Source organism: Miniopterus natalensis, chromosome 6 (assembly GCF_054644295.1).
Source record: "Miniopterus natalensis isolate mMinNat1 chromosome 6, mMinNat1.hap1, whole genome shotgun sequence".
NCBI lineage: Eukaryota > Metazoa > Chordata > Mammalia > Chiroptera > Miniopteridae > Miniopterus > Miniopterus natalensis.
The window spans coordinates 9,367,362-9,384,899 of NC_142086.1; positions in this window are offsets into that span (position 1 = coordinate 9,367,362).

Genomic DNA, 17,538 nt, shown 5'->3' on the forward strand with positions numbered 1-17,538 from the left:
TATATGACTGTAGACATTTCCTCCTAGTCATAATAATTAAAAGTTGTTAGTATTTCCTAATCACAGTAATAGTAAATAATATTTATGTACTATTTTACAGACCACAAGACAATTTCACAGATACAATCACACACCCATCACACAGTAACTCGGAGAGAGTTGGCAGACAAGCCTTACCAGGACTCCTATTCTACAGATAAGAAAACAAAGGTTCAGATAAGTTTGGGCCTTGCCAAAGGTCATCACCTCCTAACGAAAGAGCCAGAACTCAAACCCTTTAGGGCCAACAGGCTTTCAAGTTATATTTCTTTCATAACTTCTTTAATTGAATCAGAGTCTTAATTGCTTCCTCCTCTGTGAGCATATACAATTCTGTGTGTTCCTTTTGCAAAAAGAATGAAAAGAAAGAAGGAAAGGAGAAGGGAAAAAGAAAGAGAGAAAGGATATTTTTTAAGTTATTTCTCTTCCACTGAGTTACAGTATTATTTCACAAATGCTGTGTCATCTAATGGCCGGCCAACACATAGAGGCTCTGAAAATTTAAACTGAAGTTTACTTTTCTCTTCCCTCTCATTAAATAAATAAAAACTCAAATGTGTTGAAGGTACTTAAAATGCAATCAAAGCCTGATTAATGGAGTATTTGTATGTATTAAAAAGCCTTCCTGTGATGTGAATCATCACTAGAAATTAATATGGAACAAGTAGTCCCTAATTTTTAAAGGGTGATATTCCAAAAGTTATTTTGTAAGTTGATCATTTGGAAGTCAGACGTTTCATTATAGCAAAAATATATTACAAATGATGGCTAGGCAACCCAGCCTAGCAATGTAACTAGGGGTTCCAACACAGCCCCAAATTCTTGGGAGCCCCCAAACCTCACTTGGTCTACACTGATCCTCAAGAGCAGCAAAGTCCCTGTAGAATCAAAGTGTTTCTTGTGACTCCAGGAAACTTTATATTTTCTGTATCATGCATACTCAAGGAGTGGGATGAAGAGTAGTTAAGACTCGTCTTGGCAAAAGTTATGTCTATTTAATCAAAAGGGAGTAGTTATTAGGATAGTGCATGGAATCCATCCAAAAAATCCACACACACTCCTCGCCTCTCTCTCTCCTTTGCTTCTCTCTGCATATTTACTTCATTCTTCTTTCTGGACCAACCAGCTTTTTCTGCTCTTCAATACACTTGGCAAATGGATGTCCATGTCTCACAATTTCACATGTTTGTTACATGTAGTTCCTCTTTAAAAAGAAACAGACTTTTCCCGCATGTCTAAATTCTCAAGGAAAGGTCTCTGATTGGTTTAGCTTGAGTCAGGTATCCATCTTCGGACCAATCAAAGCTCTTCCTGATATCGATTACACAGACAGAAGTTCAGTGCTAGAGATGATAATAATTCAGTCTGCCTAGTTGGTATTACATCTTTAAAAATAAAACTGGTTTTCCAGCCAGCATGGCTCAGCAGTTGAATGTTGACCTACTTATCAGGAGGTCATGGTTAGATTCCCAGTCAGGGCACATGCCCAGGTTTCGGGCACTATCACCAGTGGGGGGCATGCAGGAGGCAGCCGGTCCATAACTCTCTCTTCGTTGATGTTTCTCTCTTTCTCTCTCTCCTTCTCCCTTCCTCTCCCTAAAATCAATAAAAACATATTTAAAAATAAAATAAAACTGGTTAATGATTTTCAAGGTAAAAAGCCTCCAGACGTTTAGTTGTCCATTTCTCTTGTAATTGTTAAAAGAATGCCTTATTTGAGGAACTGAACAAACACCTCTCCCAAGAAGACATACGAAAGGCCAACAGATATATGAAAAGATGTTCAACCTCACTAGCAATTAGGGAAATGCAAGTCAAAACTACAATGTGATACCACCTCATACCTGTTAGAGTGGCTGTTATCAACAAGACAGGTAATAACAAGTGTTGGAGAGGTTGTGGAGAAAAGGAACCCTCATTCACTGCTGGTGGGAATATAGGCTGGTACAACCACTATGGAAAATAGTGTGCTGGCCTCAAAAAAAAACTAAAAATAGAGCTACCTATTTTTATGACCCAGCAATCCCTCTCCAAAAAACTTGAAAACATGTATTCGCAAAGATATAAGCATCCTTATGTTCACTGCAGCATTATTCACAGTGACCAAGACATGAAGACAACCAAAGTGTCCTTCCGTAGAGGACTGAACAAAGAAGATGTGGGACATGGACACAATGGGATCCTCCTCAACCCTGAGAAGGGACGAAATACTGCCATTTGCAGCAACATGGATGGACCTTGAGAATATTATACTAAATGAAATAAGTCGGTCAGAAAAAGGTAAGAACCCTGTGATTTCACTCATATGTGGGATGTAAAACTGAAACTCATGGACACAAACAGCAGTGTGGTGGTTAGAGAGGAAAGGGGGTGGGGGTAGAGGATATGGTAGCGGGAGATTATTTCACTTAGGGTGGTGGGCACACAGCGCAATATACAGATTATGTATCATTGTAACATACACTTGAAACCTATGTGACGCTATTAACCAATGTCACCCCAATAAAGTGAATAAAAACAAGACTGCCTTATTTAATTCGGTATGGCAACTTGTACCATTCAATGGGAAAGGACCAAGTTCTTTGTCCAGTGTCCATTTAACTACATCTCGGTGAGAGATCTACCTTTCTGTCCCCTGGGGATAGCGGTATTGAGGTATACCAGACTTCATTACTTCACATGACAGTCCAAGGCTTGAAGTTAGAAGTGATGGATCCCATTCTTAAAACCAAAGTAGTCACCAGTAGAGGGGAACCCTTTTGATGAATTTTCTGGCAACTCTGGAGCAATAGTTATATCGATTCTTCCACATAAGCTGCCTCAGACACTTGCAAACCAAAGAATGTCGCATGGTTTTCAAAACTTTTTGCTTTAGTGTTTAAACACCCCACAGAGAGACTGCCAAGGAATGAGTCTCAGTCTGTTTGGCTGAAAAGACAGACATAAGCGAGTGGTAAATTGCATCCTTGCAGATGAATCCTCCCTTTGACTTTCTGGGCAGCTTGACCAAATGAGTTTGGAGGTCGAACGTCACAGCCTCCAAAGCAAGCAGTTGGTATGGGAGGGACGCAGCCATTTTACCTAAAATCACCAAGGCCTTTGTGCAGGGTCCGAGTTTCTACCTTTAATCGGTCTTTTCTATTTCACCACTGCTGAGGGTTGTTTTTTGGGGAGAGTCAGTAAGAATCTTATATATAGGTGTTTTCCTACCCAGACTTATTTATTTGCAAGGGAACCTCCTCGGTGGCCACAAAACCTCACTAAGGAAAATCCCAACCAAGTTTATTCTTGTGCCAATCCCATTAATTCACAGTCAGGGCAGCAGTGGGTAGTCGGTCTGGGAACAAGAGTGCTCTTTCTTTTGATTATCACAAATTCATCTGAACTCAAAAGGGCCTCACTTGAATCAAGAATTTCTATTCTTCTGGAAATGTCATTTCACTTGAATGTACAGTTCTATGGCTTAAAGAGGACAAATAGGGTTCCTACTGAAGGAAAAAGGAGGGAATCATAAAAGTAATCCAGGAAAGCTTTGAAGGCGAACTTTCCCTTCTGCAGAGTATACCTGTTTCCCTGGTACAAGTTCTAGAAGACACTTACACATCCTGTAACTCAGAGTTAAATTACAGTAAATTGTCCAGCAAAGATACCTGTCCAGCAAATAGGTATCTGCTTAGCCTTCAGTGTTCAAACTATATATAAAGAAAAAAACAATTTGTGCCCGGCTGGCGTGGCTCAGTGGTTGAGCATCGACCTAGGATCCAGGAGATCATGGTTCGATTCCCGGTCAGGGCACATGCTCAGGTTGCTGGCTCGATCCCCAGTAGGGAGCGTGCAGGAGGCAGCTGATCAATGACTCTCTCATCATTGATGTTTCTCTCTCTCTCTCTCCCTCTCCCTTTTCCTCTCTGAAATCAATAAAGACATATTAAAAAAAAAAAAAAAAAGGAAAAGAAAAGAAAAAACACTTTGAAGAAAACAGATGATTGCTTGGGAAAGAACTAGCAAGCATGATCTGTGGGTCGGGTCAGATCTGCCAGGAAGCAGATGCCAAGATGGAATTAGATGTGCAAGTGATGTATTGGAGAAAATAATTTTTTGCCTCCAATAAAGGAGAGAAGAAAACCAAGTAGGCCAGGAGAGCCCAGGTTGCAATGCACCAATGCACGTATGACACCTGAGAAAAGAGGAAAGATGGAGGGAGGATTGGGTAGGACAGAATTCAGACTGCGGTACAGCTCTGAGAAAGTTCTGGCCAGACTAACGGGGAGCTCCTAGGCAGTATTTGACCAATAGAGGCGTCCCACATGGGCAGGAATGGCTCAGCACTAGCACCCTGCTGTGTTCAGCCATTGCCAGACTGAGGAGAGCGCGGTCGGTTTCACAAATGCAACACCTCCGGCCTCAGAGTAAATTCTCTGCCAAAGGGAGCCAGTAGCAGCGAGCCAGCGAGGCTTTCGCTGTTCTACACAGAGTCAAATAGGCTGACTGCTCCGTCCATATTCAGGCTGCAGTTTCTCAGGGTTCCCATGGGCCTCTCCTCCGGAAGGCAAACTTAGACGAGGGAGGTGAATGAGACAAACCACAGCCCCCTCGCTGCAGTTGGTCTTTAGGCCGCAGCTGGTGTTTATCGTCTCTCGCCTCCACTCTTCACTCTGGAGTGTCCCCATCCTCTGCTGTCATCTCTGCCGGTGTTGATGACTTGTTCTGCTGGTGGTACCACTCACACCTTCACTTTGAAAGGGCCCAAGCTCTTGGAATCGTACCCTTCTGGGATTGGGGCTGCTGTGTACATCCTGCCATAGTTATAATTGGGAAAGAATCCTCAGAGGCACCAAGTGGATCACCAGCCTGTGAACATTCCTCCTTGCCCACCCCCCCTTGTGCAATTGCAGTCATAGCTCCTCCTGCCCCTCAGGGTGACTGACCCTGACCAGAATGATGATGGCTCTCCTTTTTTAAAAAAATTTTTTTAGAGAGAGAGAGGGAGGGAGAGAGAGGGAATTGTTGTTCCATTTATTTATACATTCATTGGTTGATTCTTGTATGTGCCCTGACTGAGGATCAAACGCCCATGTTGGGATGGCACTTCAACCAACTGAGCTACCAGGCCAGGGCGGATGACAACTCTTCTTAACTGCTGTCCCTGGACACAGGAGCCTAAAGTGCCCAGGTGGCATTAATAGACTATAGTTACCCTTGCTTTGTTCCATAGCAAGAATGTACTCTTTTTGGGGACCTGGACCTCTAATCCTACACAGCCCAAAGTTGTAAAGATGGAAAATACAAAGTTTCCCCAATAGGTCACTGGAAGTGATGTTAAATGACCCCACTCTTGCTTCCATCCCTTTGTTTGTGGGTCCATGCATCCTCGGACTCACGCACTCTTCCTATGATATGATACACATTCTATAAAGATCTCAAATCTGGTGTATAGACTGCCTCCTAAGGGATGGCACCTCCTTCCTGCAGAGTATGCCCTAAAGCTAATGTTTCAGCTGTGCCTACTCTCTATCAGTTTAGCTAATTCTAGATATTATAGTATGTAATACAACCAGTGGATCTTGATATACTATGGTCATTTCTATACTTCCTTTGCTGCAAAGTGGATCCCCTGATTGGATGCTATATCATATGGGATTTTATGCCTATGGATCAGGCATTCTATAAGTTTCCAGATAGTGGTCCTGATGGAGGCTTTGTGGGCAGGAAAGGTAAACCCATACCCACAATAGGTGCAGACAAATTGGATGGAAGGGACCCGCTATAGTCAAGTTGCCAAGTGGCTGGTTGGCCTCTTCCAGGAATACTGCCATATGGTAAGCTAAGTACCTGTTGTTGGTACATTAGATATTTAACAACAGCAAGAACTGGATCAGCTTTGGTCAGTGGAGTCCATGCTGTGGGCTAATGCATAGCCTCTGTCTCCATCAACTTTCATTTGCCCATCATGTCAGTTCTAGGGTGGTTGATGGCAGAGATCAGCTAGCATCGACTGACCGAGTACATTTTGTCTACTTAATTGTTTAGTGCCTCTTCAATAGTGAATACTTTTGGGTAGGCATTAATATGTAATACAAAAGCATGCCCACTCCCATATATCCATCTACATGCCTCTGCTTCTGAACTCTTTGTCTCCAGTCTTCCAGTCTTTTCTCTGTCAGGGCCACTGCCCAGGAAAGTGTATATATTCACATCTCAAGCAGTCACCTCTCCTTTCACACAAGGGAAATGAACTTTTAATACTGGAAGCTCTACCCACAGGAAAATTTCTGAGCCACTGTCCATTTTTGTCTTGCACACACATATTGACCCAACTGATCCATAAACCTAACTCAGGCTTTTTCCTCTCCTTTAGCAGTGTGGAACCCTACAGGGAATGAAGGCAGCCAGTGCATCCATGGTGCATGACATGGGGGGTCTGGGGTACCTGCTCATGAAGTTTACCCATGCCCTCTTGTCCTGCTCAGGCTCAATCTCAGGTATATTATTTCCATTTTATGATGAACTGCTCTTGGGTGTGTCCAACTTTATGACTTGGGTGATCCAGTAGAACCCAGTTCCTAATAAGCAGTTCTAAATGCATGCTCGCTTGGTGTCCCATGGCCAAGTGCTCCATCTCTACCAGGCCCTGGTAACATACCAGGACTGTGTCTCAAAAGATGTATAACTCTCGCCAGGCCGGGCGTGGCTCAGCGGTTCAGCGTCGACCTAGGATCCAGGTGACTGGGGTTCGGTTCCCGGTCAGGGCACATGCCCGGGTTGCGGGCTCGATCAATGACTCTCTCGTCATTGATGTTTCTGTCTCTCTCTCTTCCTCTCCTTTCCTCTCTCTGAAATCAGTAAAGATATATTAAATAAAAAATTTTAAAAAAAGATGTATAACTCTCTGTTGTAGATGGCATGCCTTCCTCTGGAAGTCCTCGAGCCTGTTTTGTGATTCTGCCACTGGGGCTTGCTATAAATCCCACACTGTACCTTTCCTCACCTCCAATACTATAGGCTTTTCCAGGTAGTATGGTCAAGAAGTAGGAATATTTTCACCATAACATGTACTTGCTGTCGATTACTTTCTTGCTCTAGGCTTCAGTCAAAGCCAGCAGCCTTCCATGTCACCTGGTATTTGGGCTACGATGACATTCCTAAGTATGGAATATGTTGCTTTCAGCATGCAAAGAGGCCCACGGGGCATGGTGGTTCCCTCTTTGCAGCAGGAGATGCAAGATACAGCATTTTGTATTTTACTTTGGAGAGGTGATCCCAGAATAACCCTGACCACTGAACCCTTATAAACTTCACTGAAGTGGAAGATCCCTGAATCTTCACAGGGTTTGTCTCCCACCCTCTGGTGTGCATGTCTCCTACCAAGGCTTCCAGCACACAGTCACATCTTGCTCCTTCTGCCTGATCAGCGCCGTGTCATTGATATAATGGATGAGATTGATGTTCTCTGGGATGTTCAGCTAGCCCATATCTACACTATACCTGACAGAGGGTAGGAGAGTTAACATATCCCTGGGGCAAGGCTACAAATAGTGTTGCCTCTCTTTTCTAATTGGAATGGAAAACCACTCATTTGCTGAATCAACCATCTCGTACCAGGTACCTGAGGCCTTATTAATTTGTTCTAACAGGGATAACATGCTGACACAGCGCTGCAACCATGGCTACCACTTGGTTGAGCTCACAGTAGTCTACAGCCATCTTCTGTGATTCATGTTGGTAAATTAAACAGAGGTGTGATAGGGACAACCCACTCCCCCGCACCCTTTAGGTACTTAATGGTGGTACTCTACCACTCCCCACTTCCAACCCCACCACCAGAATACAATATTGGGTTTGATTTACTATCTTTCTGGGGGCAGGCAGTTGTCTCTCAAGATATTTCATGTGGTTGGTGTTAGATGGTGATTGGGATTGGAGTCATCTCAAAGGCTGATGCTGGGTCTTGTCTGAGACCTTAGCTGAAACGGTTGGCTAGAACACCTGTAAGTAGCTTCTCCATTCGGCCTGGGTTTCTTCATGCTGTGGTAGCTGGGTTCCAAGAGAAGTATTCTGAGACAGCCAGGCAAAAGCTGTATCACCATTTATGAACTAGCCTCTGAAATCACACAGAGTCACTTCCACTACCTTCTGTTGGCAGAAAGGTCACAAAAGCCCACCCAGGTTCAACGGGAGGGATATAGCGTCTGTCCCTTGATAGAGATGAGCATGTGGAAGAAGAAATACTGTTACAGCCATCTTGGAAAAATAGCATCTGCCATAGTAAGTTTCTTTCAGTAATGTTGAATAGATGATGACTGAATGAATATTAATTATCCAGTTAAGCACTGTGATACAGAAAAGCAAAAGTCACCATATAATAAAAATATTCTCTAATATGCAGTCAAATATTTCCTCCCACTTAATACTGAGAGTATCTCCTTTGGAAATTATAATATCCACACACAGAATGCAAAATGAAAATATAAATCTTGCAAAAGATAAAAGATTTCATTAAGTTAAATTTCATGTAACAGGTCAGTTAACAACTGAAGAAGAAAAAAATTAACAAGTATGATCATGTGTTAGTGGAATTACTTGAAAATCCAAAGATTAAGAAAGGCATTAGAGCCCAGCCAGTGTGGCTCAGTGGTAGAATATCAACCTAGGATCCAGGAGATCATGGTTCGATTCCCGGTCAGGGCACATGCCCAGGTTGGCAGGCTTGATCTCCAGCAGGGGACGTGCAGGAGGCAGCTGATCAATGACTCTCATCATTGATGTTTCTATCTCTCTTCTCTCCCTCTTCCTTTCTCTCTATGAAATCAATAAAAAATATAAATTAAAAAAAAAAAAAAAAGCATTAGGGAAAGTCATTGAAACACTGAACATGTTTAGTGTTTCTGCATGTTAAGTGAAGGGTGTTCTGTGTGTTAATTTTTATTGGAAAAATTATGTGCTCTCCAAAAAAAAGAGCAACATTTGATCTAGTCTTTGTAGTTTTCAAGGTCTAGTCCAGTTTCTATTCTACAATAACCTAAATTTTGTTTCACATAAGGTAAAATTATTTTTATAAATTTTAGTTTCGATTTTTAGGTATAGTCCAAGTCACACATTTTCCTATGAAATGTTGATTCCTTTGCACAGGTTTACTTCAGTGGTCTTTTTTTTTACTACCTTTGATAAAGGTCCTCCTATAATAAGCTTTCATTCTTCTCTGGGGAGTTAAATATGAGTCAATCAATTAAAATGACTTCAGCGATAATATTTTCACAACCTTCTTAGAAAGCCTGTTGTATCAAGTGAAATTAAATCTGAGGTTTTCGCCTTGGATGTTAGGACAACATACATCTGTAGTTATTTGCCAGATACTCTTTCATCCAACATTTACTGAGCACCTTCTTGGTGCAGGGTAATGTGCTAAGTACTATGGGAATCATAAAAATGAACAGACTATGATGAAAGCATCATGCATGTGTTTTCATTCAAAGTCACTGTGAAGTTCATGCCATCATCACTACCAACAGCAGCCCCATAGATCTAACAGAATAAAACACATTTACTATGAAAACTGGATTCAAATAAAGAACTTTACCCTAAAATTATTAGGAAAACACTATCTCCCATTCATTTAATTCATCTGTCCTTCTCTTGGTGTGTATCATCTATTACTAAACGATACAAACCAATATGATGAAAATTTCAGAGCGGTTTTCCAGCATTTTGAGAAGTTACAAGGAAATTTTAAGTGTGAAGGAATCATAGAAATTACTTATTCTAACTCCCTCATTTTTAAGATGGGGAAGATGAAGCTCAGCAAAGTGACTTGCCGAGGGTCAGGTGAGCAGACAGGGACAGATGAAAACAGGGACTCGACCTTCTTGATTTACTCAGCACCAGGGTCTCCCTCTCTCCTACAGCCAGGATCCTGCTGTAGGCAGAGAGTAAGGACTACGGGCCCAACCTGAAAAAAAGTTATTATACCTCTAGGGCAAATAGAAATGCTGCGAAGAAAGGGGGAAAGTGCAAATCTTCTTCCAGGAGCCCTTGGTTAGCTCAGCCTGAGGCCGCTTAGGTACAGGAGGCCAGGCAAAGGACCAGGTCCTGCGTCTCCTGGGGGTTAAGCACGGTAATGCTGAGCGCCCTGGAAGGAAAATGACACTTCGCACTTGTATAATACCTTACATCAATCCAACAATAACAACTAAGGCTTTGTACTCTCAGCCAAATATTGCAAAGTACTTAACAAATATTTAACCCAGAATCCTCAGAACAACCAAAAAAGGAAAACTTTAGAAAGGAAGAAAGAGCACCCCTCATGCTCATGGTTCAGTGGGGACTCTAAGGTCAGGAAAAATGAGTCTACAAGTAGCTGAGAGACGCCACCGCAGGGCTCCTGACACACAGGGACATTCCTGTGTCTGAGCCCTGTCCGAGGGGACCTAGACACGGGGCTCCCAAAAGGGCAGAGATGCACCAGAGAAGCCCCTGCTCCCTCTTCCAGCCCAGGGAATCCATGAAGCTTTCAAAGAGGTTTGGCTCTGGGTCTCTAAATGTTCTTTGAAGTCTCTTCAAAGATTGGCATATGCCCTGAAAGAGTTTTTTAAAATCAGTATCTCCTCACAAAACTTTAGTTGACATCTAAAATATTTCATATCTTTAAATAATTGCAAAGGTTGTCATTTTAAAATATTTTAAAATAAACTATTGCAATATTCTTTTTAAATATCCAATCACATCTAAAATCCAAGCAATTTGATGCCCATTTAAAAAAATATATAAACAATTTATTCTTTAACAGTCAAAAATTTTATTCATGTGACTTTAAAAAATATATCTTTATTGATTCCAGAGAGGAAGGGAGAGGGAGAGAGAGAGATAGAAACATCAATGATGAGAGAGTCATTGATCGGCTGCCTCCTGAACGCCCCCCACTGGGGACCGAGCCCGCAACCCGGGCATGTGCCCTGACCAGGAATCAAACCCTGATCTCCTGGATCCTAAGTCGATGCTCAACCGCTGAACCACACCCGGCTGGGCAATAGTCAGAAATTTTACATCATTCCCTTTTCTCTTTAAGCTCAAATTTTTATCCCACTTCTACATATTTTTATCTTAATATACTATAGTGTTGTGCTCAAAAATCTTCTTATTCACTGTTATACTCTGCAATAAAAATGTTTATAAATTAAATATTTTAATTTCCTGTATTTTTGTTAGGCTAAGCTGTAGTAGCAAATGTAATGGCTCAAACATGTACTGGCTCAACACAATCCAAGTTTCTTTCTTTTTTCTTTTTCTTTTTTAAAGATTTTTTAAAGTTGATTTTTAGTGAGAGAGGAAGGGAGAGGGGAGAGAGAAACATTGATGTGGATGTAACAGCAGATCATCGATTGGCTGCCTCCTGCACACCCCCTGGTTAGGGGCATGCAGGTCTTTCTCTCTCCCTTCCTCTCTCTCTAAAAATCAATAAGAACATTTTTTAATGCAATTTGAAGAATAGTATGATGAAACTGAGATAATACGGAATGCATCTTGTAAGATAAATTACTAAAAGCTATACATCAGGATGTAGAGCTAATGGAATATATACATTTAAAAATGTACAAACAACTTAAAAATGTTATTTCTCATTACTTAATTTGTAATAATACGAGAAAATGCGGCTGAAATTTTAAGTTACTTATGAAGCAATGAATGATAGAAGAGCTGGTATTTCTTTGGTAAATGGGCATGTGTGCAGATAATGGACTTGGGGAGGGGGTTAAATAAAAATCACACATAAAAATCAGGAAATGATCTGTTAAGGTTTTTTAAATGTATATTATTAACTGTCCTATTTGTTTAATGAAAGAGAAAAGGTATGAACTGCTAAAAACTAGCATGGCAGCTAGCATATAATTTTATTTTGTTTGAATAAGAGCAAGCAAATACGATTTTTAAATTAATTTATTTTTATTTAAGTATAGTTGGTATACAATATTATATTAGTTTATGAGTTTCACATGTACAATCTAGTGATTTGACATTTTTATACCTTACAATGTGCTCACCTCACTAATCCTAGTAGCCGTCTGTCACCGTTCAAACATCATGGTAGTATTGGCTGTACCCCCCTTCCCCCGTCCACCCACCCCTCCATCTCTCTCCCCTCTGCCAGTCATCCCTGTGGTCTCTGTTTCTGAGTCTGGTTTTGTTTTGTTTTGTTTGATCATTTTAAAAGAGTAAATAAGATGAGACTTGACTACCACTGGAAAGACATTCCATGATGTAATTTCATATACGTAAGGGTTATTTTTTGTGTTTTTTTAATTTTTTTTCTCACCAGAGGATATTTTTTCCACTGCTGTTCAGAGAGAGAGGAAGGGGGAGAGGGAGAGAGAAACATGGCTGTGAGAGAGAGACATCGACTGGTTGCCTCCGCACACACCCCAACCAGGCCAGGGAGCGAGCCTGCAGCAGAGATACGTGCCCTTGGCCGGAGTCGAACCTGGGACCCTTCCGTCCGCAGGCCGACGCTCTAACCACTGAGCAAACCGGCCAGGGCCATATATGTAAGTTTTAATTACTTATTCAGCGATGTCCACATTATGTAAAGGAAGGATGTAAAATTTTTACCCACGAGTGTTACCTAGTGTAGCAGAGAACGTAGTGGTCTCAGGAAACATTTCAGTTAAGTTGAAAAAAATCTGCACATCCCCCAAAGTTGCGCCGGTTTAGAGAGCGCTGTTCACACGTGTTCTAGTGAAGGCGGCCCGCACTGGGTGAGGCGTGTGAGAACCCGGCGTGCGTGCCATTGTTGCGCCGCTCAGCCTTGCGTTGGCATCAGCGTTGGCATCAGCATTGGCATCAGCGTCTGCATCAGCATCCGCGACAGAAACCGCACCATTTCCACTGCTCGGGCCCAGGTCCTTCCCTCAGACGGTACCTCCTCTGGCTGAGTTTTGAGAGCATCAGAAAACAAAAGGCAGACACCATTCTCGGCGTTTCGCGTGTTCTTTGCCTTGCTGCCGTGGGTCCCTAAAGAGTTAAACCTTCTTTGACAATAATCTCGACAAGAGATGCTGAGTCACTCCACCTCTGCACCGGGCAACATACCTGAATCCAGAGCCTCCCAGCACAGGCCAAATACCACACCTTACCGCAGGGGAGGACCTGCCAGGTGATTTTGCTTCATCGGTAAAGGAGGCTCTTCCAAAATCAATACTTTAAATCACACCTTTGTTTGCCTTTCCCCCCACTCCTCAGAAGCTCTCAAGATCCTGGAGATACTATTACAAGGCAAATTTCAGGATGGGTAAAGAGAAGAGAGGTTATTTCAAAAGGGAAGGTGAAAAGAAAGAATTTGTGTTAAACTTGAGGCTAGTTTTCAGAAAGTACAAGTTGAAAATCTAGACGTTGATTGCCTTAAAAAGAAATCCATGTGCATACAACCCCCTCGGAATGCTGCTCAACTCAGATTGAAGATTGCTCTTTCAGAGACATTTCAGTAGATCATGCCTTTGATCAGACAAAACATTTACGCGCGACCACACATCTGTGTTCCCTAGTTTAGCTTACAGCTGACATTCTTGGAGCCAGCCTTTGGCATTCCAAGGTCCCTGGCCCTTCCAATTCTCACATTCTGTGATTTGAAAATTCTATGGTAGATTTGAATGGTTTTCCGAAGGTCAGGGAGCACTGACAATATTTTTTAACAGAAGGGCTATGTGGCAGAGCAGTGTTTCTGGAAGGTGAATGTGGCCATATTGTGTCAGGAGGGCTGTGAGGAAAAGAGAGTTGGGAGAGCAGTTAGGAAGCTGTTATACTTGACTTTGAGGGAGGTTACAAGGGCTTGGACTAAGGTGGTAGGAGGAAACCAGGATGACATATATTCCTTTGCATTTACTTCTTTCTTATCAGTAAAACTCTCCTTTTATTTGGGAACCCACGCCTCAGGAAAGAGGACCCTATTTCTGGCTCAAGGGTATATCCTGATCAGTCTAAGCCAACTACAGTAGTCTGTACTCCTCGACAGTGATGGTTTTAACAATGGGCATGCGACCCAGTTTTGGTCAACGAGATATGAGAAGTTTGCAAAGGGACTGCTAGGACAGATTTCTTCATTCTTACTAGACGTACATGAGGAGATGCCCTCTGCTGCAGCTGCGCTTTGGGGTGTCTCATTGTGATGTCCAGGTTTCTATCATCTTGTAACCAGAAGCCAGCTAGCCTGAGGGTGGGTAAACACAAAGACAGAAACAACCAGGGAGGGTCCTTGATCACAATGTCCAGCACCCAGCCTCCCGATTTTGGAGCTTGTATCATCAGGCGACTAACTGAAGGGAGAAGTGAGGAAGCCAGAGGAGAGGGACGTGAAGAGAGTGTCGTTTCTACGTGGAAATTGCTAGCACCTAATTAGAGGCATGGAAATAAAGTTCAGGGGTGCTATCAAGGTCCCAAATGTAGATATAAAAGCTATTTGCAGAAACTAGTATCTGCAAGGGGAAGGGGGAAGGAGGAGCATTGGCCCTCTCGGAATGTCCCACAGCTAACTCCTCTAGGGGAACCTAACATCAAAGGAAAATATAATAAATGACCATCTGCTTAAAGGAAACCAAGAGGAGACATACCTCTGCCTACATTTTCTTAAGGTATTTATAGTCCAAAACAGAAATTCTGTTCCCCAAATTCAATAAGCATGTTTCTAGACAATGTAAGGATTTCAGCATCTCTGGGTTTTGTTTTGAATTTGAACTTTAGAGGACGTTTATTAAAGCTGGAGACAGTGAAACAAGAAAGGGCCTTGGATAACAGAAGGACTGGGTAGGGAAAAGAGCCTAGGCAGGTCTGCTTTGGCTCAGAGAAGTCAGAGAGAAGGGGTCTTGGGAACAGGCTGAGGGTTTGTCTGGGATGAACTGCTGCTGTGCATGGCTGGCCTGGTTACAAGCCTCGTGGGGCCCCTTAGAGTTTAGGGGATTCATGGCTGTGGGGGAAGGGAGGAAGGGGCATAGGCCCTGGGAGGGAGAGCTCCTCCTGGACCTTTGTTTTGAGGGGTTTTAAAGGCTGGGCGTTTAGGGGAGGTCTTAGGGGAGGATTTCAACAGTATATTCATTAGTGTTATGCTGATGTGCCAAAATGAGATTTATTCCCTTAACTACAGCTCTCCCCGGGCGTGGCTGGCAAATGGCACTAACTGGATTTCTGCTACCTGTCTCCCTGAGTAGGGTGACTTAAGCTGTTTACCCTCTGGTTGGGGAGGAGAAGTGCAAACCATTTGCTCTTAAGTGTCCCTGGTTTAGGGAAGACGAGATTGACTAGGTGGCTGCAAACCGCCGTTTAACTATCCGTCTCAGGTTCCCTGTTGTGCTTGTCCTGCCCGGCTGGCCAGTCTCATTTCCCCCTCAGAGACTCCGTCCCTAAAATCTTTTCGGGGTGATGAGGGAGGACGGTCTGTCTTCAGTAAGTGCTTCCTGCTGGCAAGGGCTGTGGCCTTTGCCTGCTCAGGGTGTGGAAGCCCCCCCTGCCCGACCTAAGGGGGCAAGGGGGGGACCCGAGGCTGCAGCAGAGACAGCGCCTCTGGTTTTAAAGGGGAGCCCTGATTGCCTGTCATTGCCCCAGCAATACGAAAATTTAGTCTCATTCTTAACGATAGGAGCATAATGTTTTAAAGGTTTGTTTTCATTTATACTTATTTATTTTTAAATCCTCATCAGAGGATGTTTTTTTAAAATTGATTTTTAGAAAGAGAGGAAGGGAGAGAGAGAGAGAGGAACATTGATGTGAGAGAGAAACATCGATCGGTTGCCTCCTGTACGCCCCTGACCGGGCGTGTGTCCTGACCAGGAATCAGCCTCAGCCCTTGGGTGGACAGGACGACACTCCAGCCACCTGAGCGGCCCGGCCAGGGCTGAGAGCATAGTATTTAACTAATGAGAAGCTTTGTGTTTTTCACAGAAAGAAGTAAAAAATTCCCTTAGAGCAGATGGCCTTTCTGATGATGATACCCTTAGCTTTAGAATGGCAGGTTTTGTGCAGGGTGCTTGCACATAGTTTCCGGTCCCCTCAGTACCCTGCCGGAGAGATGTGTATAGCTGGTGCAGATTTACAGATGAGGAAAACACAGAATTAATCAGAGTCACTTGCCCAAGGCCACAGTTAATTGGGATTCTAAACCGGGTAGGCCAATCTCCAAGGCACATGTTCTTTTTGCCACACACCACTGACTTTTTGAAGGGAGAGAATATAAAGCAGGGAAAGCAGTGGGCTTAGCAATGTGCACACTTTAAAAAAAATTTTTTTAACCCTTACCCGAGGATATTTTTTCCATTGCTTTTCAGAGAGAGTAGAAGGGAGAGAGAGAGAAACATTAATGCGAGAGAGACACACCGATTGCTTGCCTCCTGCACCGCCCACCTGGGGCCTACAACTGAGGTACGTGCCCTTAGCCAGAATCGAGCCTGGGACCCTTCAGTCCGTGGGCTGATGCTCTAACCACTGAGCCAAACCAGCCAGGGCTGCAATGCACAGTTTTCAGTAGAGGAAGTCTGCAAAAGAGTCAGAGAAGGAGCAACCTGAAAGATGGTGTTAAACCCTGAAGTCTGTGCCTCCAAATTCAACTGGATAATTTTGAGAGTCTTAAATGTAGAGGAAATAATTCCAAGGCAACCTGATACTCCACTTCATATTTGTTAAAAATGTCTTTGCTCCCCCAATACCATCGATGAAAAAGACCACTGTAGATGCCAACAGCCCTAGAACAGGAGAGGTTGGTGGTCCCAGAGTTCTGTCATTGGTCCCCTTGTCTTCTCGCTATGCAGTGTCTTGGTCATCTCATCCATGATCAGGGCTTTTACTACATTTCATATGCTGACAAGTCCCAAGGATACATCTATATAACTCTTTCCAGCTCCAGACACCGCGTAACATCTCCTCATAGTGTTCCTACAGGCATCAAACTCAATGTGTCTAAAACTGAGCTCATCTCACCCTCGCCACAAACCTGCTTTTCTTTCCTCTTTTTTTTTTTAAATTATTAAAAGCTTTATTTATGATTGGAATCAATCAACAAAAAAGCAAAAGCAAATGAGCCTGAAAAAAGGAACTAAGCTGTTTGTAGAGAATGTCCTCAGAACATTCGATACCTCAGAGCTAAGCAGCCTTTGCGTCTGGCTGGCATGACCACAGTGGACCAAATCTGCTTTTCATCCCACATTTCCTCTCCTGGGAAGTGCTGTCACCGCCAGCTGGTTGTCGACACCCGGCTTTTGTGCATCATTCTCGCAGCTTCCATCCCTCCTTCTTCCATCTACACAGTTCCAGTGCAACTGTACTTTCTACACATCTCTCATTCAGTGCTTCCCACTTCCTGTCACATCATGGCACACAAATTACATCTGAGGCACTTGGCGTTGCTTTGTGAAAAAAATTATTTTTAGTTTAGTTTTTATTAACCAGAAAATTAACACATAGGTTTATGGCTAAGTCATGGAAACCAAGGGCAGTAATGCCTTTAGGCCTTGCTGACCCTCTGGACCC